This window comes from Euleptes europaea, chromosome 16 (genome assembly GCF_029931775.1).
Source record: "Euleptes europaea isolate rEulEur1 chromosome 16, rEulEur1.hap1, whole genome shotgun sequence".
Lineage (NCBI taxonomy): Eukaryota > Metazoa > Chordata > Lepidosauria > Squamata > Sphaerodactylidae > Euleptes > Euleptes europaea.
Window position 1 is genome coordinate 7,326,080 of NC_079327.1, and position 26,851 is coordinate 7,352,930.

Here is a 26,851-nt window from a genome sequence, read left to right on the forward strand (position 1 = left end):
TAATGGTAATGAGCACTAAAGAAAATGTAAGAAACAGCCCAGCAGTGAAATCTTCCACCTGCACAGGAAGCCGGTCTGTCTCGCCCCTGATGGGAGATAGCTCTCTGCCAAGCAGGGAACTAATGAATTAGTGTCTTCCGGAGCTCCATGTCTGATCTGATTCTCTTTAAGTTTATAAAATTAGCAATCCACCACTCGCAGAAAAAAACTGCCAGGATCCAAAATCAGCCTGTGCCATGCCGTCAGCAAAAGAGGGGGGGGGGGAATCTAGCTCATTGCTGGAATTCAGATTCTCTTCTGTCGATAAAACAAAGCAATTGGTCATGTGTCCCTTTTACTAATATGCATCTTCAATATTTCTGGTTTAATTTCACAGCGGTGACATGGTACCCATCAAAAAAGAAAAGTGGGGGACAAGAAAGAGGCCCTCTGTGTTTGGCTAAAAGGGTTTTTCTTGCTTTCAAATCTCTGATTAAATCAAGCTTCCCCTCAATATGAAAAGACCTGAGCATCTTGCAGGGAGAGAGAAAAAAATCACCCGCTTCAAAATGATTGATGGTCCCTGCTGGATGGAGAGACAAGGACGCAATGAGCAAGCAGGCCGTTTCCAGGTAGCTTTAACCCAAGAGAAGGAAAAGGAGGAGGAAAAAACAAGATTTTCTCCCCCCCTCTCTCTCTTTAGAAACGTTAAGTGTATATCATTCTTTCCATCCATTTACTTTGGACGATTCCTTTCAAGGTCGAAAAGGAGAATTAAAGAGAAGCTGATCAAAACTGCAAAACAACAACAGCAAAACAATAATGAGCAATAGACTAACGTTGTTTCGGCTTCCCGGGGAAGGAGAAGAAAGGAGGAATGGCGGGGCGCCGGCTCCATTGCTAGCACCAAATGAATACAAACAGTGGTATCAGCGCTAGGTCATACAGTCGTGCTTTGCTGAGCAATTGTTCCATTAGATTAGGACCAGGGTGAGCAATTTGTTCTGGAGGAAGGAGTCAGCCACCTTTCCTCGTAGGGTTGCCAACTCTTAGTGGGAAAATGCCTGGAGATTTGGGGGTGGGGCCTAGGAAGGGCCGGGTTTGGGGAGGGGAGTAGGGTTGCCAGGTCCCACTTTGCCACCGAAGAGAGGTATTTAGGGCAGAGCCTGAGGAGGGCGGGGTTTGGGGAAGGGAGAGACTTTGATGCCATAGAGTCCAATTGCCAAAGCAGCCATTTTCTCCAAGGGAACTGATCTCTATTGGCTGGAGATCAGTTGTAATAGCAGGAGAGTGGTGTATAATGCCACAGAGTCCTACCGAGGAAGTGTTTTAGGGGAAACATAAGGCGCGTCTTTTGAATCTGACTTTTGGGGGCTTGATATCATCGTGTTTATATCTGTCAGGCTGGCATTCAGTTTGTTATATGGATTGGGTTGCATGATTACTAGGGTGTAGGGTGTGCATATCAACGTACTGAAGTAAACCCCCCCAAAAATACCTTTTTGGTAGTTTTTGGGGAGTTTTTACATGCATGGAAAAAAAGGCAGCAAGAAAGGGAGCTGAATAAGTTGATCCTGAATTGCGCTTAATTGTTTCCGGTATTATTCAGGCCGCTTTGGCCCTTCTGCCATTTTCCCAGGGCTGGAGAAGGCCCGAGCATTGATCTAAAGCAATTCTACACTGCCCCCATTCTATGGCCTTCCCAAACTCCATCCTCCTCAGGCTCCACCCCAAAAACCTCCCACCGGTGGCAAAATGGGACCTGGCAACCCTATTCCTTGGGGAGCCCATTCCAAAATTTCAGAAAAACAACACTAAAGTTGGCGCTTCTCATAGTCTTTGCCTTCTTCTCTCTAATGGAAGGATTTCAATTAGGCTGTTCCCATCTGATCCTATCAGGTGTGGATATAAACATATGTATGGCACAATGGGCAGCAGCCATAAGAAGGTGGATTAGGTTTAAAACTCACACCGGCATGAGTCAATTCTTAGTTAATTTGAATCAATCTCAATTAGAGTTAACAAGAATGATAAGAATTGCCTAGGAGAGGTGGATTTTCTAATAACTGCTGAATACCTGAAAAAAAAACCTTGGAGCCTGTTCAGATATCTGAAAATTTCACCCTGATGGGCTTATTTGTTTATTTAGGCCATTTTATGCTGCCACAAACACACACAAGGATGCATAGCTATGCATACATATGACAAATCAAAAAGCCACATGAAAAATTAATTTATCTTGCCCCTTTGGCTTTGTTCGTTGACCTCCAGTAACTAATATACCACTTTGAGATTTAGTGTAAAATTCTAAATCTGTGTATATCGTCAACGCTTCGATAAAACAAGAGTTGAAGAGAAGGATGTTTTTTTCTTTCCCCCATCCAGAAGTAAAGCCGTTCACCTGCTATTGATTTTTAGCTGATCAATTATTTGCCTTTTAGCCAATTAACCGATTAAATGCAATTGCATATGCGTGTCACCCAACGTCAATATCTACGGCTTTTTCGAGAACACTGACTTTGTCATTTCAAATGCACAAAGCCCGCCCAACATTTCTTTAAAAAAAGAGATCACCTTGAGTAATAAATTTTTAGTTGATTAATACACTGATTAAGCATATTCAAATGTGCAGCCAGATCTTGAACAAGAATAGTTCTTGACTTATGGTAGAGATGACTTCAGATTTTTCTCCCTTGCTGTTTCAATCCAAAAGTCCGTATTTCAATTCCGATTCTCCCTCGAATGAATGAAACCTAGGATTCTTTATATTCATGCTCTTTTGTTTCCTTGAACTGATTTGTTTTCCCCATTATACACTGTCAACTCAGTTTGCGCATCAATAACTCAGCACTATACATTACATTACACTAAAGTTTGAGCCACATGCACAATGTCCCTTGCACAAGCCAAAATGCTGATATTACTCTATGCCGTGGTCTTGCGCTAAGCGAAAGCGATTGTACCCTCAGCGCCTTCCCTGCTCACAGTTGCTACCGCTTGCACAAATGGAGTTGTGCCAACTACATTTTCCTTTCCGCTCATGCATCACTGGATTCAACTCATTATATGTAGACACACTGTCTGTATAGGAAAAAAAACATACAACATGCATTCACAATGCAAACTAATATCAGAAAAGCGACAGCAAAAAGAAGAGAACTGAAACCCGTTGACAAAAAGAGAAACAAATATAAGACAAAACTAAATGGGAAGTATTTGCTTACCCCCAGGGGATTCCACCTTCCAAAGCAGCCATTTTCTCCAAGGGAACTAATCTCTGCGATCTGGAGATCAGTTGTAATTCTGGGAGATCTCCAAGCCCTACCCGGAGATAACCTTAGGTTAAACAAGGGAACTGCAGGTGAGGTAGACACAGCAGTCCCTCAAGGAAGCCTCCTGAGTAGGGTTGCCAAATTCCAGATACTAGCTGGAGATCTCCTGCTATTACAACTGATCTCCAGCCAATAGAGATCAGTTCCCCTGGAGAAAATGGCCGCTTGGGCAATTGGACTCTATGGCATTGAAGTCCCTCCCCTCCCCAAACCCCGCCCTCCTTAGACCCTGCCTCCAAAACCTCCCACCAGTGGCTTAGAGGGACCTGGCAACCCTACTCCTGAGTAAGGCGATGCTCTCTGATTGCCATCAATTCTTGCTTTGTTGCCTAGGAGGTGCAATTCTTGCTGCTACCAGATTACCTTTTGCCTGTTTGGTCTTCCCCCGCTAGGGTTGCCAGGTCCCTCTTCACCACTGATGGGAGGTTTTTTGGGCAGAGCCTGAAAAGTGTGGGGCTTGGGGAGGGGCGGGACTTCAATGCCATAGAATCCAATGGCCAAAGCGGCCATTTTCTTCAGGTGAACTGATCTCTATTGGCTGGAGATCAGTTGTAAGAGTGAAAGATCTCCAGCCACCACCTGGAGGTTGGCAACCCTACCCCCACCCCAATCTCCCTTGCCTTACTTCACCTCTTCCTTGGGTGCCCCCAAGCCAATACAAGCCAGATTTGACAAGCTTCATGACATGACTGTATGAATGGTAGGTGTAAATAGCTTTCAAACTATCACCAGACATTTAGCTCGGCTCTTTGACTAGACTTCCTCATGAAGAAGTACCATACGAAATCCACAAGACGTCAGTCAACGTAGCCCATCTTGAGCTCATGTCAGTTGTAATTCACTGTTGAGATGATGAGTCTTGCCATGGCGTGACAGGAAAAGGCTCTGGGGCTCCGCGGTGTTTCAGAGTCTTCCTTAAAGTTTGTCATGGAAGATAATCATGCCCTAGACACTTGCAGTTGCTCGATGTAGTCTGAAGGACTCTGTTCCTAAGAGTGTGGTACTACATATTTCTTCCAGAAAACAGCCATCTGTTTCAAATTCCAGTGTACAAATTCACTCCTAATATGCAGGAAAACATTTTCCCTCGGTGGCAAAAGTCTTTGTTTACTAGGGTTGCCAGGTCACTCTCCGTCACCGGGGGGAGGTTTTGGGGGCAGAGCCTGAGGAGAGTGGGGTTTGGGGAGGGGAGGGGAGGGACTTCAATGCCATAGAGTCCAGTGGTCAGTTGTAATAGCAGGACATCTCCAGCTAGTACCTGAAGGTTGGCAACCCTATCAATTACTGCAGAACACTAATCCACACAGCTTCCTGTTATTATAATGGGAATTTAGGAAGATCCTCCAGGTCCCCCACAGAATTGATTCTAGCTGCTTCTGAAGGAACTCAGCAGGGTTTATTTATGTATATACAACATGGGCCTAGAGGCCATCACTGTAACAACTCCAGCAGCTATTTTTGCAACCACCCCAGAGCTTCTTCTTTCCGGATACCACCAACAGGCAGGTGACCGCTTAACTGTACCATCTTTTGTAACTCTTTGCCGCACCTTTCAACAATGAACTGTGAGCTTTATGGCAGGAGGCCTCCCACCAGCAGCCTTGGAAGTAGGGAAGCTCTAGGAATCGCCAGCCAGAAACAATATGGTTTTATCATAGAGTTTCTGGCGATACCTAGAGCTACCTTACGTCATTTACATAAAACCTAACCTACGTCAAAACCTAACACTGTGTTGTTTCATTAGCATATTTGACCCCTCATAAGAACATAAGAAAAGCCCTGCTGGATCAGACCAAGGCACATCATGTCTAGCAGTCTGTTCACACAGTGGCCAACCAGGTGCCTCTAGGAAGCCCCCAGTCAAGACGACTGCAGCAGCACCATCCTGCCTGTGTTCCACCGCACCCAATATAATGGGCATGATCCCCTCCCCTCCAAGAGCCCAGAACAAGACGTATGGCATATCTCATGTAAGGCTTGTTGTAATGAAAGACGGTGTTTTGCACCTACAAAGGTTTTACTGGCAGTGTGTTCAAGTCACAAAAAGCTTATGCTTCGAGAAGGCTGTCTTTCCAGCAGATGGTGTTTTTCTCCATTTCAGGCAGTTTTCATGAACGCGCTCTCCATTTCATGAAATTGAGACAGTGCTATTACTTACCGCATTTTTTCCCAGTTTGTGCTTCACGGCTGGTTTACAGCAGTTTTTCAACTTAGCATCAATTTCAGCCATAAACAGTTGCCATTTTTCATCTCATAGACACAGGAAGAGCCAGCCCCAAACTAGGCAGAATAAGATGAGTGTTTTATTCTGGATATCCCACATACTTTCTATACCTAAATGTTTCCTTTTTTGGCATGAGGGTGTCTAAGATGGGCAAACAATGGTTTGCAATTATGGGAAGAAGAAGAAGAAGAAGAAGAAGAAGAAGAAGAAGAAGAAGAAGAAGAAGAAGAAGAAGAAGAAGAAGAGTTGGTTTTTATATGCTGACTTTCTCTACCAATTAAGGAAGAATCAAACCTGCTTACACCTTCCCTTCCCCTCCCTACAACAGACACTCTGTGAGGTACGTGAGGCTGAGAGAGCTGTAAAGAGCTGTGACTAGCCCAAGGTCACCCAATTGGCTTCATGTGGAGGAGTGGGGAAACCAACCCGGTTCTCCAGATTAGCGTCCGCCACCCATGTGGAGGAGTGGGGAATCAAACCCAGTTCTCCAGATTAGAGTCCACCGCTCCAAACCACCGCTCTTTAACCACTACATCTCCAACATGACTCCTGCCCCTCATTATTTAATTAGTTATTCCCACTTTAGAGGCAAACCATTTTTCTGTTGGAGCGCAACAGGCATACCCTAGTGTGTGTGCTTCCTGAAAATGAGAGCTTGCCTAGTATGGGACCACAAAGAGGAATTCTTCAGTTTCTCCATTCTTGTGATGGCTTGAGGCTGTAACACTCTTCTGCGGAGCTGGTAGCCCTTCACGTTGGGGAAAGGATCTTTTCTGGTGAAAGTAGTGCACATTGCCTGAAATGCATTTGGCTTCTAGCCAGTTAAGAAGTGACGCTTTATTTGTATTGGCTACTGTGGCAGTATAAGCAAAGAGTACCCCAGGGACCAGCTCCTAAGTAGCTGTGATTGCCTCCACATTAGAAAAGCAGTTCACACAGTCAAACAGCTTCGGGAATCATCTCCGAACATTTATAGAACACTGCAGGATAACATGTAGCTTCCTCAGGTCTGTAGAGGATGCTTGACTTTCCCAGCTCTTGTTACACAGGGAGGACTCTGAGTGTGGTACTTGGGTCAGTATGACTTCTAGCAGCTTAGTGAACCAAAGAAAAATTCACAGGAAAGGACTGCAGTTCTTCATCTACAAACGCATACAAGTTGCCGCTCGCTAATCGAGGAATTATTTGGGAATATTTCACTAGCATATAATCACCAAGGCCAAAGAAACGTTTCCCTACCACTACGAAACCTTTCATGGGAAGCACAAAAATATTAAATACTTTGTGTGTCGTGAGCCGTTCAAGAACAGTGAATGCCCATAAAATAGATCTGTATGCCATAAAGATTGAAGCAGAGAGGTAGTAAAGTATACTGGATAAAGCATGAAATGTGGACTAAGAGTGGTTCAAATCTATGCTCATTCGTGATGTTTTTGTGGGGTTGTTGGGCCAACCAAAATCAACCTTGATGGCTAGGGTTGCCAGGTCCCCCCTCGCCACCAGCAGGAGCTTTGTTGTGGTGGGGCTAGGGGGGTGATTGGCACAATAACCTCACTTCCGGGGTAAATGTGGACATGACAGGGATGCTCTAGCACATTCCTCCAAAAACTCTATGGAAACCAGAGTTTGGGGAGGAATGTGCTAGAGTGTCCCCATCATTTCCGGATTTACCCCAGAAGTGATGTTAATCCCCCAGGCAGCCTCCTTAATTGCCCGGCAATTGGCCACCATTACCTGGTATCTGGCAACCCTACTGATGGCTGTTTGTGAGGATAAAATTGGATAACTCTCATATATGTAACCTAAGATCCTTGAAGACAAGGCGATCGAATAGTTGATAATCTGTCCTGTTAACAATTAAATGCCATTCATAGGTCTTACATACTGAAATTCTTGAGAGCCGTAAGATTTCTGAGACTGCTTCATTTTCATTCTGGCTCGGTTCCATTGCCCACAAACCTTCATTTAGAAGACTCGACTACAAATATATACATTTTGTGGGGGAGCTGTAAAGAACTGCTGCACCACAAGGATAATCTTGAAGTAAATCTGATCTCGCCATCTGGTTCTTCTGAGTGGGTAGGTGATAGATGATAGCAAAAGATGCCACCCTGCCATTCAAATATTTGGCGTGACCTTTGGCTAGCTTCATCACTGAACTCTTATCTATAATGTAATTCCGTTGGAGATATGGGTATGCCTCCTCAAGCAAAACATCGGAGAAGTCCCTAGGAAAGCCAAAAGGCTTCTGATAAAACTAACGAATGCGGCAAGTCTCAGAACCCCTCCAGAAATATTTCCTTCCCCTATGAACCTTCACATTTTAGCCCAGGTTCCAAATGGGGTGGACCTGCAACCATCCTCAGCAATAATGTGACCACCAGCAATAAGCACGCATTCACACACTGTTGGATATTTCACTACAGTTTTGTGATAGCAGATATTTGCCATAGAATTATCCTGTGAATGACTGACAGCACAACTATCACACAATAGCCAGTGATGTGTTGATGTGGCCTAAATGTAACCGTTGACCTGCAATTGAAACATACAGAGTTTCCTTGAAAGTGAAATGGCAGAAGGTAAATCAATCAGAACTGAACTCAAGACAGAAGTGTTGCTGGTAGGGAAGGTGGATATCTTGAAGGACATTGTGCTGAACCCCACTTTCGATGGGGTTCCAGGTGGTGGCAGGAGATCTCCTGCTCTCACAACTGATCTCCAGCCGATAGAGATCAGTTCACCTGGAGAAAAACGGCCATTTTGGCAATTGGACTCTATGGTATTGAAGTCCCTCCCCTCCCCAAACCCTGCCCTTATCAGGCTCCGCCCCAAAAACCTCCCACCGGTGGTGAAGAGGGACCTGGCAACCCTAAGAGAGGGTGCCATCTCTATTAATAGGGGGTTAGTTTAAGCTTTTATTGTACATTTTAAAGATTGTTTCTGGGGAGTTCTGTGTATTTCACTGTATTTCTTGTTGGAAGCCGCCCTGAGCCCGGGGAAGGCAGGGTACAAATCGAATAATAAACAAACAAACAAACAAACTACAAATAAACAAATAAACTACAAACAAATAAACTACAAAAAAACAAATAAACATACAACAAACTTGAGGAAAGCAGTGTGAGAATGTGTAGGCGCAGAACGTTTCTGATCCAACTTTGAATGCTCAACCCCCTTCCCAATCAAATGTCATTCCCTGCTCCCCACCGCAGGTCGGAGGATCCTGCTTGCCATTTGCAAGCAAGTTTGTGATCCAAACAAAGGGGCGATTGAGAGTCCCCGATTCGTGCTCAACAAGTGCTCCCGCTGGTCTGTGCACAGCGGATCTCCTGCCAATGTTTGGATTAGGGTAAAAAGATTCTCTGGACTGAATAAACTCAAAAGAGATAGAAGATGGATCCCCCCCCCCCCGCTGTTGCAGTAGCTGGCAAATGTAACTTTCTCAAGGTTTATTTTCCAGCAGCATTTCTCACAGTATTGGCCAAATACCTTAAGCCTCTCGTCTCTTCCCGTTGCTTGATTTCCAGCTCACTTTGTCGCAATCTGACATCAATGCTACTGAACGCGCAAGAAATAAGGTCGGAAGGTCCTGACCTGGATTCTAGTCCACAGAAGCGGGAGTCAGAACATAAAAATTGGCTTTTCTGCACTATGCTTGATTAGGACTGTATGCCAGAGTGAATCTAGAAGGTGCTATAGAGCTCTTAACACCTTTGTCATGTTTTCTGCGGGGTGGGGGGGCATATCCAAGATTCTTTCATTTTCACCAGGGTTGTTTTTATAGTAACATACATATTCTCATTAGGAGGGGGAATGATTTTGTGTTAAATAAACTGCTACTGTTAGCCAAGAAAATATTTCTGCGGCTCATAACCAGTAAGAAAGAAAATCTTCATTAAATGCATCATTACATTTTAATAACAAAGTATGGAAACGTTCACCAGAAAATCCATACAAAATCACTTGCATACAAAACATTTTCTTAGTGGTTCATCTGCTCAATCTCCTGCATTCCCCCCCCTTTCTTTTATCCCCCTTTTTCTTTCTTTCTTTCTTTCTTTTTGAAGAAGAGTTGGTTTTTATATGCCGACTTTCTCTACCACTTAAGGAAGAATCAAACCGGTTTACAATCACCTTCCCCTCACCTCCCCACAACAGACACCCTGTGGGGTAGGTGGGGTTGAGAGAGCTCAAAGGGAGCTGTGACTATCCCAAGGTCATCCAGCTGGCTTCATGTGTAGGAGTGGGGAAAACAATCCAGTTCACCAGATTAGTGTCCACTGCTCATGTGGAGGAGTGGGGAATCAAACCCTGTTCTCCAGAGTCAACTGCTCCAAACTACCGCTCTTAACCACTATACCACACTGGCTCCCGAGTGCTTTTGGTCCTGTGTTTAACTAAACACAGGTCTGGTATTCCGTTGTCAAAATAACTGTGTGTGTATTATGTGCCATCAAGTTGCTTCCAACTTATGGTGACCCTATGAATTAATGATCTCCAAAATAACCTATCACTAACAGCCTTGCTCAGGTCTTGCAAACTTAAAGTTGTGGCTTCCTTTATAGAGCCTATTCATCTCTTGTGGGGTCTTATCCTTTCACTACTGCCTTCTACTTTCTACATTACTGCCTTTTCAAGGGAGTCTTGTCTTATCATGACTTGATTAATTTGGGTGGTCTTAAAAAACTGCATACCCTACATCAAGGTTCTCCAACAGGTCATTTATGAACTACCAACAGTTGACCAGCTGCTGTAGAATTGTTCATGCATCCCCTGAAGATCCCAGGAAAGATCATAAATGGATCTTGCTCGCGGCTTTAAAAAATGTTTTTTATTTCATATAGTTTGTCTCTGGGATGCTGAGCTGATAGCATCATTTCTGGTTCTCTTCTGTTTCTAAGACAGAGCAAAACCTGGTGACAAGCTGGGGGGGGGGGAGTGGAGAATAATAGAATCATAGAGTTGGAAGGGACCACCAGTCCCCTGCATAATGCAGGAAATTCACAACTACCTCCCCACACACACACCCAGTGACCTTTACTCCATGCCCAGAAGATGGCCAAGATGCCCTCCCTCTCATTATCTGCCTAAGGTCATAGAATCAGCTTTGCTGACAGATGGCCATCTAGCCTCTGTTTAAAAACCTCCGGGGAAGGAGCACTTACCACCTCCTTAGGAAGCCTGTTCCACTGAGGAACCATTCTATTAGAAAATTCTTCCTAATGTATAGACGAAAACTCTTGATTTAATTTCAACCTGTTGGTTCTGGTCCAGCCTTCTGGGGCAACAGAAAACAATTTGGCACCATCCTCTATATGACAGCCCTTCAAGTACTTGAAGATGGTTATCATATCACTTCTCAGTCTTCTCCTCTGCAAACTAAACATACCCAGCTTCTTCAACCTTTCCTCATAGGACTTGGTCTCCAGACCCCTCACCATCTTTGTTGCCCTCCTCTGGACATGTTCCAGCTTGTCTACATCCTTCTTTAATTGTGGTGCCCAAAACTGAACACAATAGTCTAGGTGAGGTCTAACCAGAGCAAAGTGATACTATCACTTTGCGTGATCTGGACACTACTGTTGATACAGCCCAAGATCGCATTTGCCTTTTTAGCTACCGTATCACACTGCTGACTCATGTTCAGTGTTAGGTCTACTAAGACCCCAAGATCCTTTTCGCACACACTACTGCTAAGAAAAGTCTCCCCATCAGATAATTATGCATTTGATTTTTTTCCTACCTAAATGCAGAACTTTGCATTTATCTCTGTTGAAATGCATTTCATTAGTTTCAGCTCTAGATATTCTTCTTTACTCAGAAGTTACTCATTAAAGTTACTCATTACTCATTAAAGAAAAGCTTGGCGACTCCTGCCCCAGAAGAATAACATGTGCTTACAAAGCAGACACATTTGCTATTAACAGCTCAATCCTATGCAGTCACCCCAGTTGGAAGCTACTGATTTGGGTTTAGCCTGGCACTTGGCACTGGATTGTATTTCCACTCCCCTGCAATAGCAAGACAACACTTAAGACCTAACTAGGGATGAGTGAATGTTCTCTAATTCATCAGCCTTTTGGTACTCTGTTGGCTTGCTAGACTTATGTGTATGGAGTACCCTTGTTGCCCATCAATTAGTCTAATCCCTTTTTATTGGCTTTAGAAGGGGATTAGGCAAATCCATGAGAGAAAGGTCAGTCCATGTCTATTAGTCATTTAGGTTAAATGGAACTGCCCTGCTGAGAAGCAGTAACCCTTTAAATACCAGTATGATAAGATGGAAAGGGGCAAGTGGATTAAAGCCCTTGCACGCATGCGCACACCCACACCACTTCTTGGATACTCGTGGGCAAGGAGAGCGAGGAGAGGGGGGGTAGATCACTATAACACAAACTTCAGATCAGGGAAATTGCAGTTAGATACAGCAAGAGGGAAATCCAGGTGAGCAGGGGTTTCGCACAGCCCTGTTCAGACCTGCTTAGCCTTCCCTTTCCTTTCCTTCTTTCAAGCTCCCTTGACCCAAAGGTCTTGAGCAGTAAATGGGTAGCCTTTATTTCTTTAAGGAAAATATGGTGGAGAGATACTTGAGGTAAGGTAAAAGTCCTGACGTCATGGGATGACATCACATCCCGACGTTTCCTAGGCAGACTTCATTTACGGGATGGTTTGCCAGTGCTTTCCCCAGGCATCTTCCCTTTACCCCCAGCAAGCTGGATAGTCATTTTACTGACCTCGGAAGGATGGAAGGCTGAGTCAACTTTGAGCCAGCTACCTGAAACCGACTTCCGTCGGGATCGAACTCAGGTCGTGAGCAGAGCTTGGACTGCAGTACTGCAGCTTACCACTCTGCGCCACGGGGCTCACTGGAGAGATACTTGGCCATCGCCAATGTTGTTCTTGGATCTCTATCCACCAGCAAAAAGGGGAATGCTTTGTCTTGTGTTTCGGTGGCAGGTAAGTTGATTAGGAGTAATCCATTGATTGTGATAAGGATTGTATTGAGGACTTTCCAGCATCATCTGTGATAATGAATCCGCTCTCTTCAGATCACATGGAGTACCCTTGTTGCCCATCAATTAGTCTAATCTAATAGCAAAGCCTATCTGGATAAGGTAAATTGCTATATCTTCCATTTAACACCGCTGAAGGTGCAGCAGGTGAGCAAGCATAAATGCTCTACGGAAACGAGGGACTATTATGGTTTTAAAATAAGCTGGAGCAACTGCTTAACCATAGTTCAACTATCATGAACGTTGTGTCTGCCCCGTCATCAAACACCACTCAATATGTGCAAATCCAATGCCTGCCTTAACTAATCCAGCCCCGACTAAACAGAAAAGTGAACAAGTCAAGTGGGTTTCAATTTCCGTCGGGAAAAAGACAAAGAGAATTGTTTACCAGATACGTAGGAAACATGATATATGAAAAAATAGACAATACATCTGTATCTTGTCTTGCTCCATTGCAGTGATAAACTGACTGCTCACACACACTCCGGTTATAATTCAAATCTATTAAAAATTATTATCTGTGATTACCCAACACTTGTAGTATATGAATCATTCTATTAACCATTTCTATATTCATTCAACTTCCAGATAAGTTTTCATTAACAGCCTCTCATAAAGCAAATACGTAATTTCGCAAACCAAACACATTGCAGACGCTCGATAATTCATACCCCCCCCCCGATCAGGTGCTTGACAATGGTGCATGACACGAACAAGCAATCTGTTGGAACTGACAATAAAAGAGGCAATTGCGCAGTCACCTCAAGGCTTGACTACCTTCTGTTTTCAGGAGAGCGTTGGCCCCACCATCTACTACGCAGTGGTGTGAGAGGTCATCCAGTTATGGGTCATGAGTGAACGAGAGTCTAGACTGAGGAGGGTGCTTGACATATTCCCCTTCTCCACCATTGTGTAGACACGCTCAGATAGCTGATTTGACAAGGAAAGCTCTTTGTGGAACTGTATCAATTCATCTGCCTAGAGCAGGGATTGCAAACAAATGGCCAGGGGGATGGATACGACCCTTCGAGAGCTCTTATCCAGTCTGTGAGGCAGTCACAGGCCCCCCTCCATCCTGATCTGGGCTGGCGAGGCATGACCCAGCCCGACTAAGTGACACTTATGTCATATCTGGCCCTCATAACCAATGAGTTTGACTCCCCTGGCCTATATCCAGCCCTCAACCACAGCCTAGTCTATTTTCTACAGGTTATTGGCAATTTTGTCTATTATACATAGTAAATCAAGGGGGTCAAACATAAGGCCCGTGGGACGGATCCAGCTCCTTGGGAGCTCTTATCTGACCTGTGAGCCAGCCAATGCAGCCACCCCCTACTTTTGATCTGGGCTGGTAAGGCATGTCCCGCCCCAATCAAGTGATATTTATGTCATATCTGGCCCTCATAACAAATGAGTTCAACATTCCTGCCCTAGAGCTTTTACATGTTACTACTGGCAAGGACAATAGAATAATTGCACCTCCATACAATATTGGATAATTATTTCTCATGGTGGGTTCAGGGCCCTTTAGTTTGCATTTCTAGGTCCACACCTGCTTGAAGTATAAAGATAAGAGTAATATAAGGATTTGTTGACAAGCCCTTCTGTCATGCAGAGACAACTAGTCAGGGAAGTCATTGGCCAACCAAGTTGAGTTTGCCTGACATCTCTGACATCCAAGGAATCATCACTTCAGCCGTCCATAATGGATGGCTGACAGCTGAAGGTGTGGAATGACTAGGGTTACCAACTTCCAGGTACTAGCTGGAGCTCTCTTGCTATTACAACTGATCTCCAGCCAATAGAGATCAGTTCACAAGGAGAAAATGACCACTGTGGCAACTGGATTCTATGACATTTAAGTCCCTCCCCTCCCCAAACCCTGCCCTCCTCAGGCTCTGCCCCAAAAACCTCCACCAATGGAGAAGAGGGACCTGGCAACCCTAGTAATCACCCCACCAATAAGTATTGAGGTCACATCAGGTCACAATGAAATTTCTGTGTGTGGTGCTATGCCCAAACTACACATTACAGTTTGTAACATGTAGGGAAGGGGTTCCCCCTCTCCCCTTTGACTGTCAGAGAAAGTGAGATCAGGGGAACCACAACCCTACACATTATAAATTGAGACATATACAGCGCTTTCACTCATGCCAAATAATGCACTTTCAATCCACTTTCAATGCACTTTAACGATTATTTGCAAGTGGATTTTGCCATTCCACACAGTAAAATCCAGCTTGAAAACACATCGAAAGTGGATTGAAAGTGCATTATTCGGCATGTGTGAAAGCGCCCATAGTTTTGGCCTTAGACATACAACGCCTCATTCACAAGCCTTCCCTTGATTTGTAGTCATTAAAGGAGATGAGCATGTATCACCAGCCACAAGAATCTGAGAAAGTCCTTCAATGAAAAAGGATTTTTCGTAAGGAAAAAAAAAGACCAAATGTTAGATTTGGCTTTTTGTCGGTGTGTGTTTTTAAGCTATAAATGATCAACAGAGAAAGAGCTGTAGACGCTGCTTGTGATAGGTACATAAATTTTGTAAAATACAGATTGCACCAACAAAGTTGCCAACATTGTCAGATTACAAATGAATAAAAGCTTCTTAATTTGGATACTTGTACTTGTGTCCCAACAGAATGCTCTCTTATTCCCTGTTACAACAATAAATTTAGAGCAAGGGGCATAATGGTATTCTTTTTTTAGTCCGAACTGATGGAATGAAATAATTGCTTTTTGGGAACTTGCGCTATCTCTGGCTTCAACGGCTTTACAAGGAAAGCACTTTAGCCTAAGAACAAATGTATGAATTTTTAGAAGGCATTTGCATTACACTCAACATCCCCGACAAAGAGAAATCAACTTTGGCATAACATGGCAAGCAAATAACTAACCAATTATCACTTCAAGAGTTATCATTGGAGGTGACAATGGAACCCATGGCTAGGGTTGCCAACCTCCAGGTGGAGCAAGACAAAAATGAAGGCACCTCCGTGCCTATAACAAATAGGTTTGGAAATTAGCACGGGAAAGTGGTACACTTTCCCTTGCTAACCTCCAGGTGGAAGCTGGAGATCTCCCACTATTACAACTGATCTCCAGCCGATAAGAGATCAATTCAACTGGAGAAAATGGATGCTTTGACTCTATGGCATTGAAGTCCTTCTCCTCTCCCCAAATCCCGCCCTCCCCAGGCTCTGCCCCAAAAATCTTCAGGTATTTCCCAACCCAAAGAAAATGGCCACTTTGACCATTGAACTCCATGGCATTGAAGTCCCTCCCCTCCCCAAACCCCACCCTCCTCAGGCTCCACCCCAAAAACTTCCCAACGGTGGTGAAGAGGGACCTGGCAACCCTTTTTGGTGTGTACATTCAGGATCAATACCACCTAGGGTTGTCAACATCCAGGTGGTGTATAATACAATGCTGATTCTATGACCTTAGGCAGATCATGAGGGGGAGGGCACCTTGGCCATCTTCTGAGCATGGATATGGGTCACTGGGGGTGAGGGGGTGAGGTAGTTTGGAATTTCCTGCATTGTGCAGGGGGTTGGACTAGATTACCCTGGTGGTCCCTTCCAACTCTATGATTCTATGATATATACACACTTCCCCCTTTATACTCCATTAAATGTAGTGTCGGGTCCTATGGATTTGTTCTGTTAATGGTATCCCCTGAAAGGAAGGCACCTTGTGCCGGAGGAAGGGACCACCATTAGTGGAATAAATCCACAGAATCTAACCCAAATTACTGTGCTAGACTGTGCTAGACCAACTTTTTTTCTGTTCCTTTTGGTATGCTTGGCTGTAGCTGTCAATGTACCATTTGTAAGGCTTTCAGCAATGAATTCTGAATTAAGAAGCTTTAGCTTCCATAGATGAACCCAAGAACCTGACTTATATTATCTCAGGCCACTGGTCTGAGTGGCTCTCCCGGCCCAGAAAATGCCAGGGAGTGAACCTGAGACCTTCTGCATGCAAAGCAAATGCTCTACCACTGAGCCACGAATCATCCCTATTCAAAGGTCTGCTTCTCTTGTAAAAATGTCCACAAATCTGACCTGATTTTCCATCCTGAACCAACCAGTACAGTCTATGGCAGAGTTCCCCAATGCCGTTCAGAATGTTATCACCCTACAGTATAGAACATAGCAATACATCTGTGACAAGTCATAGCCAAGCCTTTATTCTTATGAAATCCTTCCATTTCAAGTAATTTTAAGAATCATCTCAATATATAATCCCCATGCTAAGCTGCTGAACGATAGATGCATTTGGCACAGCTCGAGCGCAACGGCAGCGATTCTGGTGGCCGATACGGCCTTGTTCTCGGTCACGGGGAAACAAAAAGCAGATGGGAACAGGACGTGATCAACAGACTGAAGTGTAAACATCAGGAGAGATACAGTGGCAACTGCAGCACCCTGGGAAAGGGGTTGACGTCATGGTGTGTGACCAAAATTCCTAAATCGTGGTCTAGCGTCAGATTCCATCTGCTGACAGCCGAAAATGAACACACATGAACACATGAAGCTGCCTTATACTGAATCAGACCCTTGGTCCATCAAAGTCAGTATTGTCTACTCAGACCGTCAGCGGCTCTCCAGGGTCTCAGGCCAAGGTCTTTCACATCACCTATCTGACTAGTCCCTTTAACTGGAGATGCCGGGGATTGAACCTGGGACCTTCTGCATGCCAAGCAGAAGCTCTAGCACTGAGTCACAGCCAGTGTGGAATGGTGGGTAGTGTGTCAGGCTAAGATCTGGGAGACCCAGGTTCAAATCCCTACTCTGCCATGGAAGGTCGCTGGCTGACCTTGGGCCAGTCACTCTGTGTCCACCCAACCTACCTCACAGGGTTGTTGCTGTGAGGGGGGAAATGGAGGGAATAAAGATGTTGTAAGCCGTTTCAGGTCTCCACTGGGAAGAAAAGCAGAGTACAAATTTCTACATTAAATAAATGATAGCCAGATATAGGTTTGCCAGGTCCCTCTTTGCCACCGGTGGGAGGTTTTTGGGGTGGGGCCTGAGGAGGGTGGGGTTTAGGGAGGGGAGGGACTTCAATGCCATAGGGTCCAATTGCCAAAGCGGCCATTTTCTCCAGTGGAACTGATCTCTATCGGCTGAAGATCAGTTGTAATAGCAAGAAATCTCCAGCCACCCCATGGAAGTTGGCAACCCCATGCCAGCATGGTGTAGTAGTATGTCAGCTGACGTAACAGGTGTTATCCAATCAGTCCTGTCTGCACACATTTCTCCTCGTTTGTATTAATCAGAAAAAAACTGTCGAACAGAGGAAGAGAAAAACGTGTGCTCGACCCTTTAAAGCGACTCCCAAACCCTGCAGTTCCTATAAATATTAAGGATGTTTTCGCTCAAAGGGCATTTCATCACAAGACGCTTAAAAAAACAACGCTTCTTGCATTTCTGATCTCCATAATTTAAGTTTTTTTAAAAAAAAAATCCACAAAAGCGCCCACCAGAAGCTTAAAAGTACCTTGTCGCCTCGTGAGACGCGATAGCAAAAGCAAACTCACAGTTTCACAACTGGTGTCGAAGAAGGTTTAGAAGAATAAACGAACGAGAGACAACCCACAAGCATTTATGTCTCTCTGTTGCTTAATGCCGACACGCACCCACATTTTCTAGCCTCCTTGTGTTTTTTTGTTTCGTTTTATTCTTTCCCCGTCTCCAGGAGAATGGATTTGTTGGCCTTTGTGTTTGGATGCGCAGATTAATGCGGAGAAATGAACAGGCGGGATGTTTTCATGTTTGCCGAACCCTTCACTAGAAAGATGGCCTGTTTGGGCTTCATTTTCATTTGAAAAGGAAGCGGGGCCTGTGCGGGCGGGATTGTCGCTGGGAAGTTAATCCTTGTTTTCACAGTCAGTGTGGACCCTTCTGACTCAGACTTTACACAGCTTCCCAGAGGTTAATTTTTATTATGGCGACGACAAAGAAGTTACCATGTACAGAAACTCTCCCTCGCTGGCCAAAAAAATGACTAATCCGAGAGCTTACTGTCCGACACTTCGAATAGGCATGTTAATGTCAAATGGAAGTCAAATCCCGTCAATGGCAGGGGCGTTCAGACACTTACTGGAACTAACCGTTCTCTCCTTTTGGGAGCCAGGGGAATTTCATTCCACGGAAGCAGTGCCAAAGGTGTAGAGAGGAAAAGTGAGTGTGTTTGCAAGTGGACTTTCATAGAATTGTTGAGTTGGAAGGGACCACCAGGGCCATCTAGTCCAACCCCTGGCACAATGCAGGAAATTCACAATTGCTGCCTTTGGGGGAAACAAATCTATCGGGTCCAACCCCCAGACTTTCCCATCTCCAGAAAACCCTGATCAATTTAATTTTTAATACACTGGGTGAGCTCAGGTCTATGCAGGAGAGTCGCCAGGTCCCCCTTTGCAGTCGGCGGGAGCTCTCTAGGACCAGGCTGGGGGTGGCGATCCTGTGCACACGGTTGTGCGCAGCATGACTGCTGGGTTTACCATGGAAGTGCTGCATTGCACAGGACAATCTAGCACTCCCACCCCCCAAAACCCTATGGAAACGCTCACTCTCTTGCTCTCTCTCCAACTCTTCTTCATCTTCTCCTCCTCCATCTCCTTCTCCTTCTTCTTCCTAGAACATATTTGTTACCCACAGTGAAAGACTGTGTGAGTAAAAGCAACCGACTAAAATAGACCTGCACAACTTGTAATCTACTGGGAAGGATGTAATTTTCCAACCATCTAGTGGCTCACCAGGTGCTTGTTTTTGGAGCCTACAGGGACTTGGAAAAGAGGAGGCTGTGGATTTCAAACACCTGGCAGGCAACAGTGTAGGAGGACCAGGTTGTCTTCCTTTGGCTTGGGTTACAAATTGTGAAGGTCTGATTACAAAAAAACACAGATATGCTAATTGGACACAATGGAAGGGGAAGAATTGGGTTGCAAAGTTCTATGTGAACCTCACACGGGTCAAGATCTTCTCTAGAGACACCAATTTTCTTTGGCTGCTTTTTGGAATGACCTGCTGATCGTGTGCAGGATTACAGACCAAGGGTGTAATGGCTCCTGCTTATCTTTGGTCTTTTATGCATGGCTGTTTCCCTCGCGGTCACCCCTCATGACTTCAGGTCTTTGTGTTGGTTAGGCATGCAGTGCCTGGCCGTCAGAGGTCGCCCCACCCTCCTCCTGCATTTCCCTGCGTTTTCAGAGACCTGTTTTATCTCAAATTTGAAACTGCGGGCAAAATGTGCGGAAACACCGGGGGAGAGCGAAGTGACCCCTGATGGTCAGAAACGGCATGCATAATCAACACGAAGACCCAGTGTCGAAGGGGTGACGGCGAGTGAAACAGCCATGCGTAAAAGACCTTTGTCTATGCACTGAAAGGAACAGTAAGATGGAGAAACAGAGTCGTCAACTGTGGGTTTGGGAAATTCCTGGAGATTTGCGGGCAGTGACTGGGGAGGACAAAGTTTGGGGTACTAGATGCATTCAGTGTTGGAGCTGCTATTCCTTTTTATCAGGAAGATGCACCTACTTTACACTCTTGGTATAGTCTTACTATTTCACTTGAACAGACTTAGTCATCTTTGGAGGCCCTGCCTCAGGTGCCTCAGCATTCTGAGATGAGGCAGGTGCCAACACGGGAGAGGGCCGTCTCGGTCATGGCACCAAAGCTCTGGAACTGTCTCCCCCAGGGATATCTATCTGTCCCCTTCTATTACAATCTTCCACCAGGAAGGGAAGGCTTTTTGCTTTAGTGTGGAATTCCATGATCTCTTCTTCCTGGCCAATGTTTTAATTGCTTTTTAAATTGCTTTAAAAATTGCTTTTAAAAAAAAAAACATCTTTGTACATATTTTAACTCTTTTTTTAATGGTTTTGATGATGTGTGGTTTTTTGGGGGGTGGATTTTAATGATTTCAAAATGTGATTTAATGCTTTAAATTGTGTGCTTTAAATTGTTAGCCGCTTCAGTGGCTGTTGTGGGGGCAGGATATAGAGTTGACAGTGCCATATTGGGAAATACCTGGAGATTTTAGGGGTGGAGCCTGGTGAGGGTGGGGTTTGGGGAAGGGAGGGTCTTCAGTGGGGTATAAGGTCATACAGTCCACCTTCTAAAGTGGCCATTTTCGATAGAGACCGATCTCTATCGTCTGGAGATCAGTTGTAATAGCAGGAGATCTTTAGCCGCCACCTGGAGGTTGCCAACCCTGTGTGTGTGTGTAAAGTGCCTTCAAGTCGCAGCCGACTTGTGGCGACCCCTTTTGGGGTTTTCACGGCAAGAGACTAACAGAGGTGGTTTGCCAGTGCCTTCCTCTGCACAGCAACCCTGGTATTCCTTGGTGGTCTCCCATCCAAATACTAACCAGGGCTGACCCTGCTTAGTTTCTGAGATCTGAGGAGATCAGGCTAGCCAGGGCCATCCATGTCAACCCTAGCAGGATATAAATTATTTTTTTAAAGACTGTAACTCTGCTTAGGATGGAACCATAAGCCTCCTAGGTAAATTTAATTCCCTGTGCAAGCACTGGATCATTCCTGACCCATGGGGTGACATCACATCCCGACGTTTACTAGGCAGACTGTATTTATGGGGTGGTTTGCCAGTGCCTTCCCCAGTCATCTTCCCTTTACTCCCAGCAAGCTGGGTACTCATTTCACCGACCTCGGAAGGGTGGAAGGCTGAGTCAACCTTGAGCCGGCTACCTGAAACCGACTTCTGTCGGGATCGAACTCAGGTCGTGAGCAGAGCTTTCACTGCAGTACTGCAGCTTACCCCTCTGCACCACGGGGCCTCCTACTTGACTAAAATTGCCATCCTAAGTAGAACTACAGCATTCTAAGCCCATCGACTTCAGTAGTTTTAGAAGGGTGTAAATCTGGGTAGGATGGCATTGTAAGTGCAAAAGTTAAGATATGAACTGCTGAAGCCAAACTTTGCCGTTCATAATTGGGGGATTTAATATTGTATGAGCCCGACCTGCTTTGTAATCACTTTTATTCTTCTAAGGATAAAGGATCACTGCTGCAAACTTATTCTGTCACAGGGGGGTAGCAGGAGACCCTTGAGATGATCTTGTACACCAAAGACAGTAAACCAGAAGGATTCTATTACCTGCTGTAAAAGTGAAATTAGATATAATTGTTAGTATCAATAAAAAAGGCAGTTTTATGATAGTCGTTTCACAATCTTGATGGGGGAAGGTGTCTTTCATCATCTTTAAATACAGCTTAGCTACAAATAAGAATTCTCCTTTACTCGCTAGCTTAAGACAAAAGGACTTTTGGGGGGGTTGTTTTTGGGGTGGTAAATCTAGTGACAGCTTTATGAAATAAAGTTTGAAATAAACCTTTACAAAATGAATTCTAACATTAAAGAACATAGGTATTAGACATCGAAGGGCAGGTGAAGATAACAAAATGGGATTGTCCAAAGACTCAATTGTCAGTACTAGGGCCCATGAGAGCAGGGAATTCACACTAGAAAGGACAGCCATGTCTATTCCCACATGATTCTTCACACTGTGACCTTCTGCATAAACGTGGGGCAAAAACGCACGGTCCCTTTAGCCTCCTTTATTCCCTGTTTCAGCCAGGATTATGCCAGGATCGAACGCACGTTCAGCGAAAACACATGCGTTCGATCCTGGCTGAATCCTGGCTGAAACAGGGAATAAAGCGACCATGTGTTTTTGACCGTGGTCTATGAATAATGTGAGAAGAGATTACCCAAGCATTTTTTAGTTACAAAAACCCTTGGCCATTTTTATCTTTACTGGACTGAGCGATAACTCTGAGGCTAGGTTCAGACACAACATGAAACCCATAGCTTGTTTTAACTACGGTTAGTTTGTGAAACTAGAATTCAGCTCAGAATTGCACTGCTGGTAAAGAATCACCAGTAGTTATAGAACTATCAACTATTGGCTGGGAAAGTCTTGGAGATCTTCGGGGTGGAGCCTGGGGAGGGTGGGATTTGGGGAGGGGAGTAGGGTTGCCAGGTCCCTCTTCATCACCGGAAGGTTTTGGGGGCAGAGCCAGAGGAGGGTGGGGTTTGGAGAAGGGAAGGAATTCAATGCCATAGAGTCCAATTGCCAAAGGAGCCATTTTCTCCAGATGATCTGATTGCTATCGGCTAGAGATCAGTTTTAATAGCAGGAGAGCTCCAGCTAGTACCTGGAGGTTGGCAACCCTAGAGGTGAGGGACCTCAGCTGGGGTATAACACCGTACAGTCCACTCTCCAAAGCATTCGTTTTCTCCAGGGGATCTGATCTTTGTAGCCTGGGGATCAGTTATAATTTTGGGAGGTCTCCGTCCCTACCCGGAGGCTGGCAACCCTACATAGTTAAGACCAACTATGGTTAATAAACCAATTTCAAATCCTGGCCCCAGATTCTACTCCAATGGAACCCAACTAACCCTAGTTAGTGGAGTGTCCTTCATTCAGACAGCCACACTAACCATAGTTTAATTCAACTATGATTTTTTGCTATGTTTGGACGGGGCCTGTATGTCTGTTAATTTAGTAATCCCAGTCCTATTCCATTGGATGTTTTCTGCTGTAGGATTGCACCCCCCACTTTCTGCATTCTTTGCACTGTCCTTTAATCTTGTAATCCTAACCCTATTGAATTATGAATCCTAGCCCTATTCCATTATGAACTGGTTGTTTAAACTGTGTGACTGCATTGTGTTTTATTCTGTCAACCGCCTTGAGTCTTAGCGAGAAAGGTAGGCTACAAATAAATTGATGATGTCTTCATTTGGATAAATTTATTTTATATTAGTTTATTAAAACATTTATTAAGCAGCACATAAACTCTAACTTAACTGCTTCTGAAGGAGACAGCCCATAATGACCCAGGCATGTCTGATCAAAGGCTACCAGACTTTACCCAGGGTCCATGTTGAATGTTGGTATTGCACAAGTTGCCCCTTAGCTGGTTCTAGCAAGGGACCTCCTGGAATTGCTCCCCATCCGATCCTCTTGCTCAATGGCCCAGTGGGAGGGAATGCCAATTGGTGCCATGACATCACTTCCTGTTCCGGAACAGGAAGTGATGTCATGGCACTCTAGGAACTTCTAGGGTTTGTTTACTATAGAGATTCTGAAATGCCTCGAGTGCAATGATGTGACTTCCAGTTTCAAAAACAGGAAGTGATATCACAGAAGTCTGTCCCCTCCAGTACTGCCCAGTGCTCCTGGGCAGATGCAAGGCTGTTTGAGAGCATATATTTTAGCTGATTAAAAATGGGCATTTCAAACAAAGTAAGCTGGAATGCCCATCACCATTTTTTGGGTAAAGTTCTCAGCGTCCCTGCACAGAACCATTACATTATTTACGATCAGAGTAGTTTAACAGCCTTTTCAATTTATACCCTAAAACCAAAAGACAAGAGGAAAGCGGGGAGGGGGAGGAATGTAATGAATGTTTAATGTTTTTGCTACCTTCTATAATTATATTGGGTGCTTGCTTAAAGACAGCAAGAATTAAATCTGCAATAAAGCACAGTCGGATCTCCATATGCTTAGAAGAAACATACACTTATATTTATTTATGTGCAAATGTGTGAAATAGATTTAAGACGACATGTTTATAATAACTGATGATACATTATTCTACGGCAGACTGTTTCTCATGCAAAGATAAATGTCTTCCTTCTGAAGTTCTATGTGGTATCCCCAAAGAAATGAACAATCAAGAAGTTTGCTCATGCATGCAATTTGCAAGGGATTATAAAGGGATTAGGGCTAAATAAAAATATAAGATATGTATAGAGTATATATGTGTGTGTGTGTGTGTGTGTGTTAAGTGCCTTCAAGACTCACGGCGACCCTATGAATCAATGTCCTCCAAAATGTTCTATTTTTGACAGCTTTGCTCAGGTCTTGCAAATTGAGGGTCGTGGCTTCCTTTATTCCTTTATTGAGTCAATCCATCTCTTGTTGGGTCTTCCTCTTATCCTGCTGTATATAATTTGCAGTGCCATGAAAAAAACGTTTTTTCAGATGTCAGGAAAGACATGTATCAAACCATCCAGTACTGTTAGGGATCCCAGCTCTGGGTTGGGAAATACCTGGAGGTTTTGGGGGTGGAGCCTGAGGAGGGTGGGGTTTGGAGAGGGGAGGGACTTCAGTGTGGTATAATGCCGTAAAGTTCACCTTCCAAAGCAGCCATTTTCCCCAGATGAACTGATCTCTGTCACCAGGAGATCAGTTGTAATCCCAGGAGATCTACAGCCACCACCTGGAAGTTTAGGAAATCAAAATGAGAAAACTTGTGCTGCCCATGGACAGTATTACAAAATTATCAGCAAATATGACCAAAAACAAGTGCTTTCCAACGTAGTTATATTTTGTAAGCATATAACATACAAACTTGCACTCTACAATTGCTCATGCGTTCTGTGATACCACTTGCTTATGCACAATTATCAAACATGCAATGTTTTGCATACATGAAATTCAATATTCCATCAAAACATGTGCTGATAATTGTGCATAAGCAACTGACATCACAGAACGCATGAGCAACTGTAGATTGCAAGCTTGTATGTTATATGCTTACAGAATATAACTACATTGGAAAGCACTTGTTTTTGGCCATATGTGCTGATAATTTTGTAATACCACCTGGAAGTTGGCAATCCTAAGTATTGTTGACTTGATTTAATGATGGTAAATACTTGCAGCTGAGCTGTCCATGCAATTATTCCTCAAGCGGCTTATAATGTCCATTAGAAACCATGAAATGGACTTCTAAAAAGCATTTAAAAAGAAAGGTTGGTTTTTATACCTCACTTTACCTTTAAGGAGTTTCAAAGTGGCTTACAATCACCTTCCCTTCCCCTCCCCACAACAGACACCTTGTGAAGTAGGTGAGGCTGAGAGGTTTCGGAAAGCACTGTGACTAGCCCAGGGTCACCCAGCAGGCTTCATGTGGAGGAGTGGGAAATCGAATCTGGTTCTCCAAATTAGAGTCCGCCACTCTTAACCACTATACAACACTGGCAGTAAGAACAGCAGAAAAGTGGGTGTTTTTTTTTAAAAAAAAGATAATAAACAAACAAACAAAAGCAATGGTACTCTAATTTCAAACACACCATAAAACAGCAGAAGCACCAGCAAAGGTAAAGCAATGCTGGGTGAACAGGGCTATCCATGTCAACTAGTCAAACTGGATACTAGTCATGATGCACACCTATTCTCTCCAGGATCAGAGGAGCATGCCTATTATATTAGATGTTTTGGAACACAGGCAGGACAATGCTGCTGCAGTCGTCTTGTTTGTGGCTTCCTAGAGGCACCTGGTTGGCCACTGTGTGAACAGACTGCTGGACTTGATGGCCCTTGGTCTGATCCAGCATGGCCTTTCTTATGTTCTTATGTAAATCCATCCCACAATGTATGACTGAACCTTTGAGAGGTACTGACTAGAGGATATGATGACCCTCTTATTTAACTCTAGAGCTATCCATGGCTACTAGTCAAACTGGATACTAGTCATGATGCATACCTATTCTCTCCAGGATCAGAAGAGCATACCTATTATATTAAATGCTGTGGAACACAAGCAGGATTCTGCTGCAGTCGTCTTGTTTGTGGGCTTCCTAGAGGTACCTCGTGTGGACAGACTGCTAGACTTGATGGACCTAGGTCTGATCCAGCATGGCTTTGCTTAGGTTCTTTAATAATTCAACAAAAGGCTTTAAAAAATAAATATTTAACCCCCTCCCTCAACTGATGCCTAAAAGACAGCAGCTTGTGGCGTCTCCAAATGTGACTGTCATTAGGAAACAAAGTTCCTCTCTGCACCACACTGGAAAAAGGTGAAATGTATCATACTGCAGGGAAAAGTCTCTGGATGAAGAGCAATGAAATACACTGGGAAACGAGAGTTTCCCGCTAAATAACTCTGTGCCACATTGGCTTTGGGGAGGGTATTCCCCCCATGCTTGGGAGTAGGCCAAGGAACTGTCCCTTGGCACTGGGTGATGAAAACGATTTCCTAGTCCACTGGGCACCGAGTTGATACCCAAAGCTGTAGGATGATCTCATCGAGCCTGGCTTGAGGATGTGACAGCTCCTTTAATAGCAGCAGCTCTGGTGTCAGCATCTTCCCAGTGGTGATGGATGTGTGTTGGGCCGCACTTGACAGAGTCAATTTAACCATATAGTTAATTTTGAAATTCAGGCAACAGAAACTTACTGCAGCAGGGCTTCAGAACGGAGGTGAATTCAGCACCCAGAACGACTGGCCACTGCACACAAATAATGCATGTCCCAGT

The 26,851-nt window shown here is 44.4% G+C and overlaps 1 protein-coding gene across 4 annotated transcripts in view; it reads right to left on the reverse strand.

Moving 5' to 3' along the window:
* Nucleotides 1-26,851, reverse strand: part of PCDH9 (protocadherin 9) — a 770,680-nt gene that overhangs the window by 659,429 nt on the left and 84,400 nt on the right. The gene's annotated exons all lie outside the window — the stretch shown is intronic.